Here is a 12,516-nt window from a genome sequence, read left to right as displayed (position 1 = left end):
AGGCAAGAATATTAGAGTGGGTTGCCATGCCCTCCTCCAGGGGATCTTTCCGACCCAGGAATCAAACGGGCCTGTCTTAAGTCTCCTGCACCGGCAGGCAAGTTCCTTACCACTAGTGCGACACGGGAAGTCCCAAAGTCAGCTGCAGGTTTTTCCATATAATGCGTTTTGTCATGTTGAGATTTTCTTCTACTCCTAGTTTACCCTAATGAGAGGGTATTGGATTATCTTAAGTGCCTTTTTTCTTTTTCATCAATTAAGATAATTTTTTTTCTTTTCTTCATACCAGTAATGTGATATATTACATAGCTGTGATTTTCTTATGTTGAATCACTTTAATTCTGGGATAAATCCCACTTGGTCGTATTATGTAATCTTTTTAATGTGATGTTGGGTTCAGTTTGCCAGTATTTTGTACTTATATTTATAAGAAAAATTGTAATTTTCTTTTATGGCTTTAACTGGCTTGATATCGCAGTAATGCTGGCCACATAGAATGAATTAGGAAGTGTTACCTTCTTTTCTATCAAACATTTTGTAGAATTCACTAGTAAAACCATCTGGTCCTGGACTTTTCTTTGTTTAGAGGCTTTTGATTACTAAACCAATCTCTTTGTTGCTGCTCTGTTGAGATTTCTTTTTCTTCTTGAGTCAGTTTAGATTTAACTTGTCAGTATAATTTGTTTTTAAGAATTTGTTGATTTCATCTATGTTCCCTAATTTATTGACATACAGTGTTCATAAAATTCCCTTATAATCCTTTTCACCTTTGAAAAGTTGGAGTTAAATACCCACTTTCATTTCTTGCATTAATTATTTGTAATGTTACTAAAAAGTAACATTCAATGAAGTCTCAATTTTATGTTGTTCTGTTCAGTAAATATTAAGACAATTAAGAACTTTTATTTTGTCATTCAGTGATGCAAAAATATATGATATTTTTACCTCAGTATTCCTAAGGAAATCATCAGAAATTCATATATTAAGTGAAAAAGATTTGTTTCAGAATTCTTTACAATAGTAAACACTTATAATCTAAATTACCAGCATTAGGTAATAAATAATACTATGGAATCTCTTTGAAATGAATTATTATATAGATAACAAAAATGTAACATAATACTTAATGTATTTATTGAAATGGAAAATCTCAAAATATGTATTTAAAAAAACTGAAGGAATACAAAATGTTGAAATGTTATATAAAATACAGAGGTAAACCTGTTTTTGAAGATGCCATGGGACAGACTTTCTGCTCTGATTTTCCTTGATCTTACTGTCAGAGAGAATTCCAGATGAGCTAAAGATCTGAGTTCAAGCTCTCTACCTTTGGGAGAAAGAATTGAGTCAAATGAAAAATACTGAATTTCCATAGACCTGGAATGAGTCATGGCTCTATGAGCTGGCTAACCTATTTTAGCTTGTGCGTGCCTAATTAGTATATCAGGTTATTGGGAGCACAGTATTTTCCCACATTTTCAAAATTATACCTTGTAAACTTTACCAGCCTCATTCAGTCCTTCAGAATAATAGTCCAAATTGAAACTGTGGGTAGAGTTGAGCGAGTAGAGTTTCTTCAGTAGAAAGAGTTTGACTTTGATTTATGCTGATTTTTAAAATTTTGAATACTTAATTGTTGGGATTTAAACATTTTACTATGCCTTGAGGCCTAATGGAATGTAACACAATTATAATAAACAGAAACATAAAATTATCTAATTATGTTACTTGTTTAGAAAAATGCAAAAATATGTTCTTATGTAGATTGCATCAAAGCCAGTGAAGCTTCCAATGATCCTGCCTCAGGCCACAAGTCTCTGGGGTTATATCCTCCACCCTGAAGAGACAGATAAGAATGGTATATTATCTCACAGTTCTGCTCATTCTGACAAAACTGCTCATCCCTTTTCTTCTTAGGCACCCTTCTGACATAAGCAAATCTAAACCTATATGACTGATGCTATTCCCACATTCATAAAACCCAGAGAATTTCCTTCAAGAATGATTTAGATTTATTCTGCTAGCAAATTTGTTATAATTTTTTAAATCTATGAGTCCCAAGAAGATACTATGAAAAATACTTAAATAGTACTACTATTACTACAGCTGTTGCCACTACTAATAAAAAAGCAAACATTGGAAATAATAAAATAAAGAGACAAAAAAAGTCTTAGTCTGTATGATAGATACTGTGACTACCAAGTGTCCATCTGGTCTACTAGCTTTCAATTCTGGACCACAGAGAGCAGAGAATGAGCTATGTACAGTTTTTTCCTTTAAGAAACATCAGCGTTAGTATCTATCACACTTACAAGCTCTATAGTGGCTTCTATAAGACCTGTAAACTGAAGAAGTCCTGCCTTCCAGTTGAAGACATGGTGCTTTGACACAAAGGCATGTCTTCTTAAAGTACTTGAGTCAAAGGCCAAGGAAGACTGGCTTTTACTTAACTTGTCAAGGGAAATGCAGGTCTAGAAATTTTATGGCATACAGACGAGTCCAGGAATAGGGAGAGGTTCCTAAAGAGAGGCCGCAGAGATGACAGTGAAAACTGGGGCTGAAAACAGTGAACTTGTTCTAAAATTTTCCACTTTTCCTTGATCCAACTACAATTAACATTCAAAGAATGAGCTCTCTAAGCCAGGGCTATGGACATTCTAATATAGTCTAAGACAGTATTTATGTAATTCAATACTTTTTTTCCTCATTTGTTTGCTCTGTTCATCCCCATAGAAATTTTGCAGGGTTTACATGAGAAGCCCTGTTGCAAAGTATCTGTTGTATATAAACCAAGATATCAGAACAGCATATCTGGCTGGTGAGGTCACTGCATGGGTGATTGATTGGGATCATAGCCTTTCTAACCGCTCTGCAACAGCTGAGCAGTTGTTTAATTGACTGCTTCATAAATGGTTTCAAGTATCCAAACTGAATAGTGTCAGTTTAGCAAATTCACATCAATGTAGACAAAGAATCAAACCTAGGTGATTGATCTAAATGAGTTTGTATGATTTAAAGGAAAAGAAAGCACTGATTTTTGAGAAGTATTATATGTTTGTCATTAGGCTGAGCAATTTGTTTCTCATTCAAAGCCTGTGAAGTAAATTTTTATCCCCATTTGACTCTTGAAAAACTTATACTCACAAGAGTTAAGAAGTATCTCTGAGGTTACATGCTTTTTTAAGTGACAGAACCCAGATTCAAACTGATCTGTTGCTTCCAAACCTAGTGTTCCTTATGTTGCACTGTGCCATACCATTTCTCACTAGCACTAATGTTAACTGCCAACTCAGAATGGCATTATTAAAATGAAGATGATGGAGCTAAAGCCAAGTTTAGGAAGGTACATCTTTCCAGAATTCCCATTAGGAACAAAAGAGCAAAAGAGCTGACTTTTTAAAATACCATGAGCTAAATACTCGACATGCATTACCTCATTCCTCTAACAATTCTGTGTGCTGTTACCATCAATGTCCATCTTACATATAAAAAACTAAAAGACAAAAGACAAAGAAACTTACATGTCTTTTAGCCAGCACATGAAAACAACCCAAAGCCAGAATTGTTAAACATTTTGATGGATGTATTTGTATCCTTTTTATAATCCTCTCATAGTAAGTATTTCATTAAATACTGTTTCTTGTCATTACTTTCATTGCCTCTTTTCATGTTCTATTATTGAAGTTTCTTGACAAAAACAGAGCAGAGATGTCTTCTTTTTAATGCCTGAATGATCACCACAAACAAGAAACTGGATATTGACCTTTATATCTCCCAGTTAAGACTAGGCCAGCATTGGAACTGGACAATGTAACTTTGTCCAAATATCAATTTTTATACATTCTACATCCATAACTTAAAGCATTTTTCTTGATATAAATATGTTAACAAGTAGAATCTTTAAATTAAAAAGGCATTTTAGTAAAGATTGGAAATAAAATATTATTTCACATTGAGGTTAGTGAAGCCAAAGTAGGCTTTTAATACTCCATCAAAGGTTGAACCCATGTATACTCAGAGAGGGATGATAATTAAATTATCCTATTAGTTAAAAATAAGAGATGTTATTTGATGTTATATATTTGCTTAAGTTACACTTTATTTTGTGCATGCTCTTTAAAATCTACATCTTTATAGTAACCACAACTTTCTACTATGGTCTGCTCAATTTATTTAAAAATCCTCAGATTTCATTCATAGGGGTAATTTTATCACTGAAACTGTATAATGGAAAAATAAAGTAATAGAATATGATATAATATAAGGCACATTTGGATATCAGTCAACAATGATGTTAGCAGGATATTCAGAACTTTTTTAATAATACCAGAAAAAAGTAAATGCAAGTTACATTAATACAAATCTGCTCTGTTTTAATTTACCAATGAGTCAGAATTAACCTCATCAGTCTTTTTCTGAAGTAATGTACAATCTTATGTATAATCTTTTCATGCAAAGAAGGCACAATAAAGAACAGAAATGGTACAGACCTAACAGAAGCAGAAGATATTAAGAAGAAGTGGTAAGAATACATGGAAGAACTGTGCAAAAAAGACCTTCATGACCCAGATAACCATAATGGTGTGATCACTCACCTAGAGCCAGATATCCTGGAATGTGAAGTCAAGTGGGCCTTAGAAAGCATCACTACAAACAAAGCTAGTGGAGGAAAACTGGATGAAATTCCAGTTGAGTTATTTCAAATACTAAAAGATGATGCTATGAAAGGGCAGCCCTCAATATGCCAGCAAATTTGGAAAACTCAGCAATGGCCACAGGACTAGAAAAGGTCAGTTCTCCCAATCCCAATGAAGGGCAATACCAAAGAGTGTTCAAACTACTGCACAATTACATTCATCTCACATGCTAGCGAAGTAATGCTCAAAATTCTCCAAGCCAGGCTTCAACAGGATTTCTGGTTTAAAAGAAACGGATAACCCCAACAGAAACCAGTTGAGAGCCCATGATAAGTTTCAACAATGCTTATTTGATAAACATTTGTCAACATGGTGTGATACGTTATAGTTGAAGAAAGCAAGACTTACAGTCAAAAAGACCATTTGCAAAGATAAGGACGTATCTGTTCTAGAAAGAGTGACAGCTAAAGATACAGCGTGTCTGCTGCATAGAGTTCAAGGGAAGGCACCCCAGCTTATTGACTGCAAAGGTAGCTTTATTAACCTTTCTGACATTTCCATTACACTGTGAATGACTTGAAGGGAAAGACTGTCTTACTCATAGCTGCAAACCCAGAATAGCCTGGTACATCCTAGGAACCCAGTTAACATGTACAGAAAGGAAAGAATTAAGCAAACTTCTACTCTTGATGAGAAACATAGACTATTCTGCAGAAAATTTATAATCAAGGTTTTTTGACAATTGGATATACTGACCCTGGTGAGCGTCTGGTGAGGGTCTGACAGAGAAAGAAAGGAACAAGTTTTTGAAACAATTATAATAGTTTTTAAAAAATGATTGCAAGGTAATGGAAATAGGGCATAAATTTTTAAAAAATTAGGGGAAACACTGAAGACATTACAAAGGTAAAGTCTGTATACATTGACTATATGTAGACATTGTATACAATGTATAATGTATACATTGACTATATGTGACTTTTAAGAGAATGAAGCCAAACACAAGAATAACAATGACTCCTCAATACTGCCCTATAGAAAATCTTTCTCCTTTGCTCTAAATTTATAGTTCCAACTACCCACTCTGACAACTCTCTGAGACAATTCTGTCTCATCATTCCCAAATTAATTTATCTTTAAACACTTGTTCTATATTCCCACCCACATCAACAGACAACTTCTTTTGTTTCCCAGTCTTGCCTTGGGACCAATACCACTGCCTCCCATCTTCCCAAAGAGGCCTCTCATTAATCTCATGTAAAAAAGTTCATTAGACGGAAAGCAAGTGTTTTTCGTTAAGTAAGGGAAGAAAAACTTGTGGATGAGTTAAGTTTCTGATTGCCAGCTTTAGCTTTAAAAGTGTAAAAAAGTTCACAAGTGCTTATGTAGGGAGGAGTAGAAGAGAAAGGAAGCATATAAGAGCAAAGAAAATACTTTAAAAATGGACAAAAACAATGCACTAAATTCCCAGGTAACAATAAGGGTCACAAGCAGACAAGAAATTTGCCATTCCCCTTCCCCTTTAGTTATTTGGCTTAAATGAAGAAAAGATGGGGTACCAGGATATGGAATGTTAGCCACTCAGTTGTGTTCTTCGACTCTTTGTGACCCCATGGACTATAGACTGTCAGGCTCCTCTGTCCAGGGAATTCTCCGGGCAAGAGGGTTGGAGTGGGTTGCCATTCCCTTTTCCAGGGGATCTTTCCAACCTGGGTTTCCTGCATTGCAGGAAAATTCTTTACCATCTGAACCACCAGGAAGTTGAAGGGGAGTACCTAAAGGCCATCTGTGAAAGTATAAAACTCTTGCTCTTAACACAGACAAGATGACTTGCTCTATAAAGATAAGAGTCTTGAGAAAAGATCATTAAAAACTCCAAAATTGGTGTTTTGCTAAAACCCTAAAAGAGTCAAACCACTAAGGACCACCTATCTTAATGGCTGTTAATGACTTTGTGATAATATTTGAACCTCAAAATAAATATCATAATAAAGATAAAAGGAAAAAGGAGAAGAATGATTCTAAGAAAGAGGAAATATGAAGAGAGAATTATAAAGTTTGGACTGTAATCATCAGCATCAATGGCTTTATTGATATTGTCAAAAACTTCATAAAATATGAAAAAATTCTAGTTATTATAATGCCAAAAACATAAAACATCTAGGAATAAACAATACATGAAATATGTAAGAGCATGGAAGAATACTAGAAAGCAGCCCATAACACTTACATGAAAGGAAAGTGAAAGTCACTCAGTCGTGTCCGACTCTTTGTGACCCCATGAACTATACAGTCCACAGAATTCTCCAGGCCAGAATCCTGGAGTGGGTAGCTGTTCCCTTCTCCAGGGAATCTTCCCTATCCAGGAATCAACCCAGGTCTCCCACATTGCAGGCTGATTCTTTATCACCTGAGCCATAAGGGAAGCCTATATAAAATATATTTCAAAAGAATAAAGGAATTTTATTTTTTAAAATAACTAAAACAGTACCATTTTGACCTCAATGCATTGGTTTCAGAGATTCTATGAACTTCCTGAAGTGTCAGGCCAAATTTTCTGTGTATGACATTTGTGCATATTTTTCAGGGAGAGGCTTTATCTTTCATAAGGTTTATTAAAGTCACTGTAATTAAAATTTTCTTTAAAGTTTAGAACGGTAAACTAGGGGAACATGTAAATGGCATTTACATAATATTGAAGTAGGTAAAGACTCTCCAAGTTTAACTGCAAAAGCACATGCCCTAAAGCGAAATATAGATGCATTTGACTACATAAATATTAAATAATTTTTAAGAAAAAGAAATTGTTAACAAAATTAAAAGTAAAATTCTGCTGGAAATAATTGCAGCATAGACAGAGAGGTAGCATAAAATGGAGCTGAGCACACAAGTTTGAAATGGAATATACACACACACTCACCCCTAATACTACCTTATCATTACTAGGGAGAAGGCAATGGCACCCCACTCCAGTACTCTTGCCTGGAAAATCCCGTGGATGGAGGAGCCTGGTAGGCTGCAGTCCATGGGGTCGCCAGGAGTCGGATACGACTAAATGACTTCACTTTCACTTTTCACTTTCACGCATTGAAGGAAATGGCAACCCACTCCAGTGTTCTTGCCTGGAGCATCCCAGGGACAGGGGAGCCTGGTGGGCTGCCGTCTATGGGGTGGCACAGAGTCGGACACGACCGAAGCGACTTAGCAGCAGTAGCAGTAACTTTACTAGCTATGTGACTTTCCAAAGACTGTGTTCTTCTCATTCTTTATTCAAGTCTAAAATAGTGATTACAATGCTATTTAATAGGATTATTGAGAAAAGTATATAGCAATTTTATTTGTAAGTTCATATGACGGCTGAGCGGGTGCAGGAGGGTGGAAAGGAGCTACTCCACATTCAAGGTCAGGAGGGGTGGCCATGAGGAGATACCCCTCAACCAAGGGTGGCCATGAGGAGATACCCCTTGACCAAGGAGCAGCGGCTGCTCTTTGCTGGAGGAGCCGTGAAGAGATACCCCGCATCCAAGGTAAGAGAAACCCAAGTAAGATGGTAGGTATTGCAAGAGGGCATCAGAGGGCAGACACACTAAAACCATAATCACAGAAAACTAGCCAATCGGATCACAGGACCACAGCCTTGTCTAACTCAATGAAACTAAGCCATGCCGTGTGGGGCCACCCAAGATAGACGGGTCATGGTGGAGAGGTCTGACAGAATGTGGTCCACTGGAGAAGGGAATGGCAAACCACTTCAGTATTCTTGCCTTGAGAACCCCATGAACAGCATGAACAGGCAAAAAGATAGGAAACTGAAAGAAGAACGCCCCAGGTCGGTAGGTGCCCAATATGCTACTGGAGACCAGTGGAGAAATAACTCCAGAAAGAATGAAGGGATGCAGCCAAAGCAAAAACAATACCCAGTTGTGGATGTGACTGTTGATAGAAGCAAGGTCCAATGCTATAAAGAGCAATATTGCATAGGAACCTGGAATGTTAGGTCCATGAATTAAGGCAAATTGGAAGTGATCAAATAGGAGTAGCAAGAGTAAACGTTGACATTCTATGAATCAGCGAACTAAAATGGACTGGAATGGCTGAATTTAACTCAGATGGCCATTATATCTACTACTGTGGACAGAAATCCCTTAGAAGAAATAGAGTAGCCATCATGGTCAGCAAAGGAGTCTGAAATGCAGTACTTGGATGCAATCTCAAAAACGACAGAATGATCTCTGTTCATTTCCAAGGCAAACCATTCAATATCATGGTAATCCAAGCCTATGCCCCAACCAGTAATGCTGAAGAAGCTGAAGTTGAACAGTTCTATGAAGACCTTTTAGAACTAACACCCAAAAAAGATGTTCTTTTCATTATATGGGACTGGAATGCAAAAGTAGGAAGTCAAGAAACACCTGGAGTAACAGGCAAATTTGGCCTTGGAGTACAGAATGAAGCAGGGCAAAAGCTAATAGAGTTTTGCCAAGAGAACACACTGGTCATAGCAAACACCCTCTTCCAACAACACAAGAGAAGACTCTACACATGGACATCACCAGATGGTCAACACCAAAATCAAATTGATTAGAGTCTTTGCAGCCAAAGATGGAGAAGCTCTATACAGTCAGCAAAAACAAGACCAGGAGCTGAATGTGGCTCAGGTCATGAATTCCTTATTGCCAAATTCAGACTTAAATTGAAGAAAGTAGGGAAAACCACTAGACCATTCAGGTATGACCTAAATAAAATCCCTTATGACTTACAGTGGAAGTGAGAAGTAGATTTAAGGGACTAGATCTGATAGATAGAGTGCCTGATGAACTATGGATGGAGGTTCGTGACATTGTAGAGGAGACAGGGATCAAGATCATCCCCATGGAAAAGAAATGCAAAAAAGCAAAATGGCTGTCTGAGGAGGACTTAAAAATAGATGTGAAAAGAAGAGAAGCAAAAAGCAAAGGAAAGATACTCCCATTTGAATGCAGAGTTCCAAAGAATGGCAAGGAGAGATAACAAAGCCTTCCTCAGCGATCAATGCAAAGAAATAGAGGAAAATAACAGAATGGGAAAGACTAGAGATCTCTTCAAGAAAAATAGAGATACCAAGGGAACATTTCATGCAAAGATGGGTTCGATAAAGGACAGAAATGGTATGGACCTAACAGAAGCAGAAGATACTAAGAAGAGGTGGCAAGAATACACAGAAGAACTACACAAAAAAGATCTTCATGACCCAGATAAATATGATGGTGTGATCACTCACCTAGATCGAGACATCCTGGAATGTGAAATCAAGTGGGCCTTAGAAAGCATCACTATGAACAAAGCTAGTGGAGGTGATGGAATTCCAGTTGAGTTATTTCAAATCCTGAAAGGTGATGCTGTGAAAGTGCTGCACTCAATATGCCAGCAAATTTGGAAAACTCAGCAGTGGCCACAGGACTGGAAAAGGTCCGTTTTCATTCCAACCCCAAAGAAAGGCAATGCCAAAGAATGCTCAAACTACCACACAATTGCACTCATCTCACACACTAGTAAAGTAATTCTCAAAATTCTCCAAGCCAGGCTTCAGCAATATGTGAACTGTAAACTTCCAGATGTTCAAGCTGGTTTTAGAAAAGGCAGAAGAACCAGAGATCAAATTGCCAACATCTGCTGGATCATCAAAAAAGCAAGAGAGTTCCAGGGAAACATCTATTTCTGCTTTATTGACTATGCCAAAGCCTTCGACTGTGTGGATCACAATAAACTGTGGAAAATTCTGAAAGAGATGGGAATACCAGACCACCTGACCTGCCTCTTGAGAAACCTATATGCAGGTCAGGAAGCAACAGTTAGAACTGGACATGGAACAAACTGGTTCCAGATAGTAAAAGGAGTACATCAAGGCTGTATATTGTTACCCTGCTTATTTGACTTATATGCAGAGTACATCATGAGAAACGCTGGGCTGGAAGAAGCATAAGCTGGAATCAAGGTTGCTGGGAGCAATATCAATAACCTCAGATATGCAGATGACACCACCCTTATGCCTGAAAGTGAAGAGGAACTAAAAAGCCTTTTAAAGAAAGTGAAAGAGGAGAGTGAAAAAGTTGGCTTCAAGCTCAACATTCAGAAAACTAAGATCATGGCATCTGGTCCCATCACTTCATGGGAAATAGATGGGGAAACAGTGGAAACAGTGTCAGACTTTATTTTGGGGGGCTCCAAAATCACTGCAGATGGTGATTGCAGCCATGAAATTAAAAGATGCTTACTCCTTGGCAGGAAAGTTATGGCCAACATAGATAGCATATTAAAAAGCTGAGACATTACTTTGCCAACAAAGGTCCATCTAGTCAAGGCTATGGTTTTTCCAGTGGTCATGTATGGATGTGAGAGTTGGGCTGTGAAGAAAGCTAAGTGCCGAAAAATTGATGCTTTTGAAGTGTGGAGAAGACTCTTGAGAGTCCCTTGGACTGCAAGGAGATCCAACCAGCCCATCCTAAAGGAGATCAGTCCTTGGTGTTTATTGAAAGGACTGATGTCGAAGCTGAAACTCCAATACTTTGGCCACCTCATGCAAAGAGTTGACTCATTTGAAAAGACCCTGATGCTGGGAGGGATTGGGGGCAGGAGGAGAAGGGGACGACAGAGGATGAGATGGTTGGATGGCATCACCGACTCAATGGACATAAGTTTGAGTAAACTCCGGAGTTGGTGATGGACAGGGAGGCCTGGTGTAATGCGATTCATGGGGTTGCAAAGAGTCAGACATGACTGAGTGACTGAACTGAACTGAACTGATGACTCACATTTAGTATGAATCAACAAATATTAAATACGAGGGTCTTCCCTCATAGCTCAGTTGGTAAAGAATTTACCTGCAATACAGGAAACTCGGGTTCAATTCCTGGGTAAGGAAGATCCCCTAGAGAAAGAAATGGCAACCCACTCCAGTATTCTTGCTTGGAGAATCCCCATGGATAGAGGAGCCTGGAAGACTACAGTCCATGGGGTCAGAAGAGTCAGACATGACTTAGTGACTAAGCCTGAACAAGTATTAAGAGGGGAAAGATTCTATATATGTGGTATAGGTAATTGTACAGGATTCTCTTTAAACATACGGAAAAAACACCTTGATGAAAACTTGGCATCAGACATGAACAGAAATTCTAGTAAAGTAGTGCAAATGGTGAAAATCCTCAGAAACAATATACAGCCTCACACTCAGAATAACAAACAGGTCAGTGCAAGTTGCTTAGAGTTGGTTCTAAATTGAATCTAGTTCATACATTATTAATGGATAATGTGTAGCATATGATAAGTATTTAATAAATAAGTATGAAATAAATGGTTCTTACTTCAATATTATTAAGTAATAAATTTAACCTACATTAATGTTTTAGAAGTTAAAATAGAATAAACCATACAAATAAATAAGATTAAAAGAGAAATAATTCTAAAGGAATTAAATGATGAGACAGGATTTAAAAGAAACTCTAAAAAAAGATCACAAATCACAATGGTAGAATGACTTATAACAACTCTAAGTTACCACACACTAAATATTTATAACAGATGCTTAAAACAGTAATGGAGTAGAACATTCCACAAAGAAGAAGACGGGTGGTAGGAAAGGAAGAATCACTTGGAGTCGATCACTCATATAACTTGAATGAGTTTGGCAACATCCCGTGGTTTGGAGAGTCCCACTCCTAGGGAAGGTGGGGAATCTCAATTTCTTTCCCCTCTCTTACTCACCCTTTCCCTTGACTCATTCTTCTTTCAGCTCATGTTGTCATTACAGGTGTTGCGGCTCTATAATTAAAATAGGGTCAACTGTGTCACTTGCAGATGGTAGACAGCCCAGTTTCTCCCCAGGCTCACCTTCCACTAACAC

This window comes from Cervus elaphus, chromosome 18 (assembly GCF_910594005.1).
Source record: "Cervus elaphus chromosome 18, mCerEla1.1, whole genome shotgun sequence".
NCBI classification, from domain to species: domain Eukaryota; kingdom Metazoa; phylum Chordata; class Mammalia; order Artiodactyla; family Cervidae; genus Cervus; species Cervus elaphus.
The sequence above is the reverse complement of the archived record's forward strand: the minus strand, read 5'-3'. Positions refer to the sequence as shown.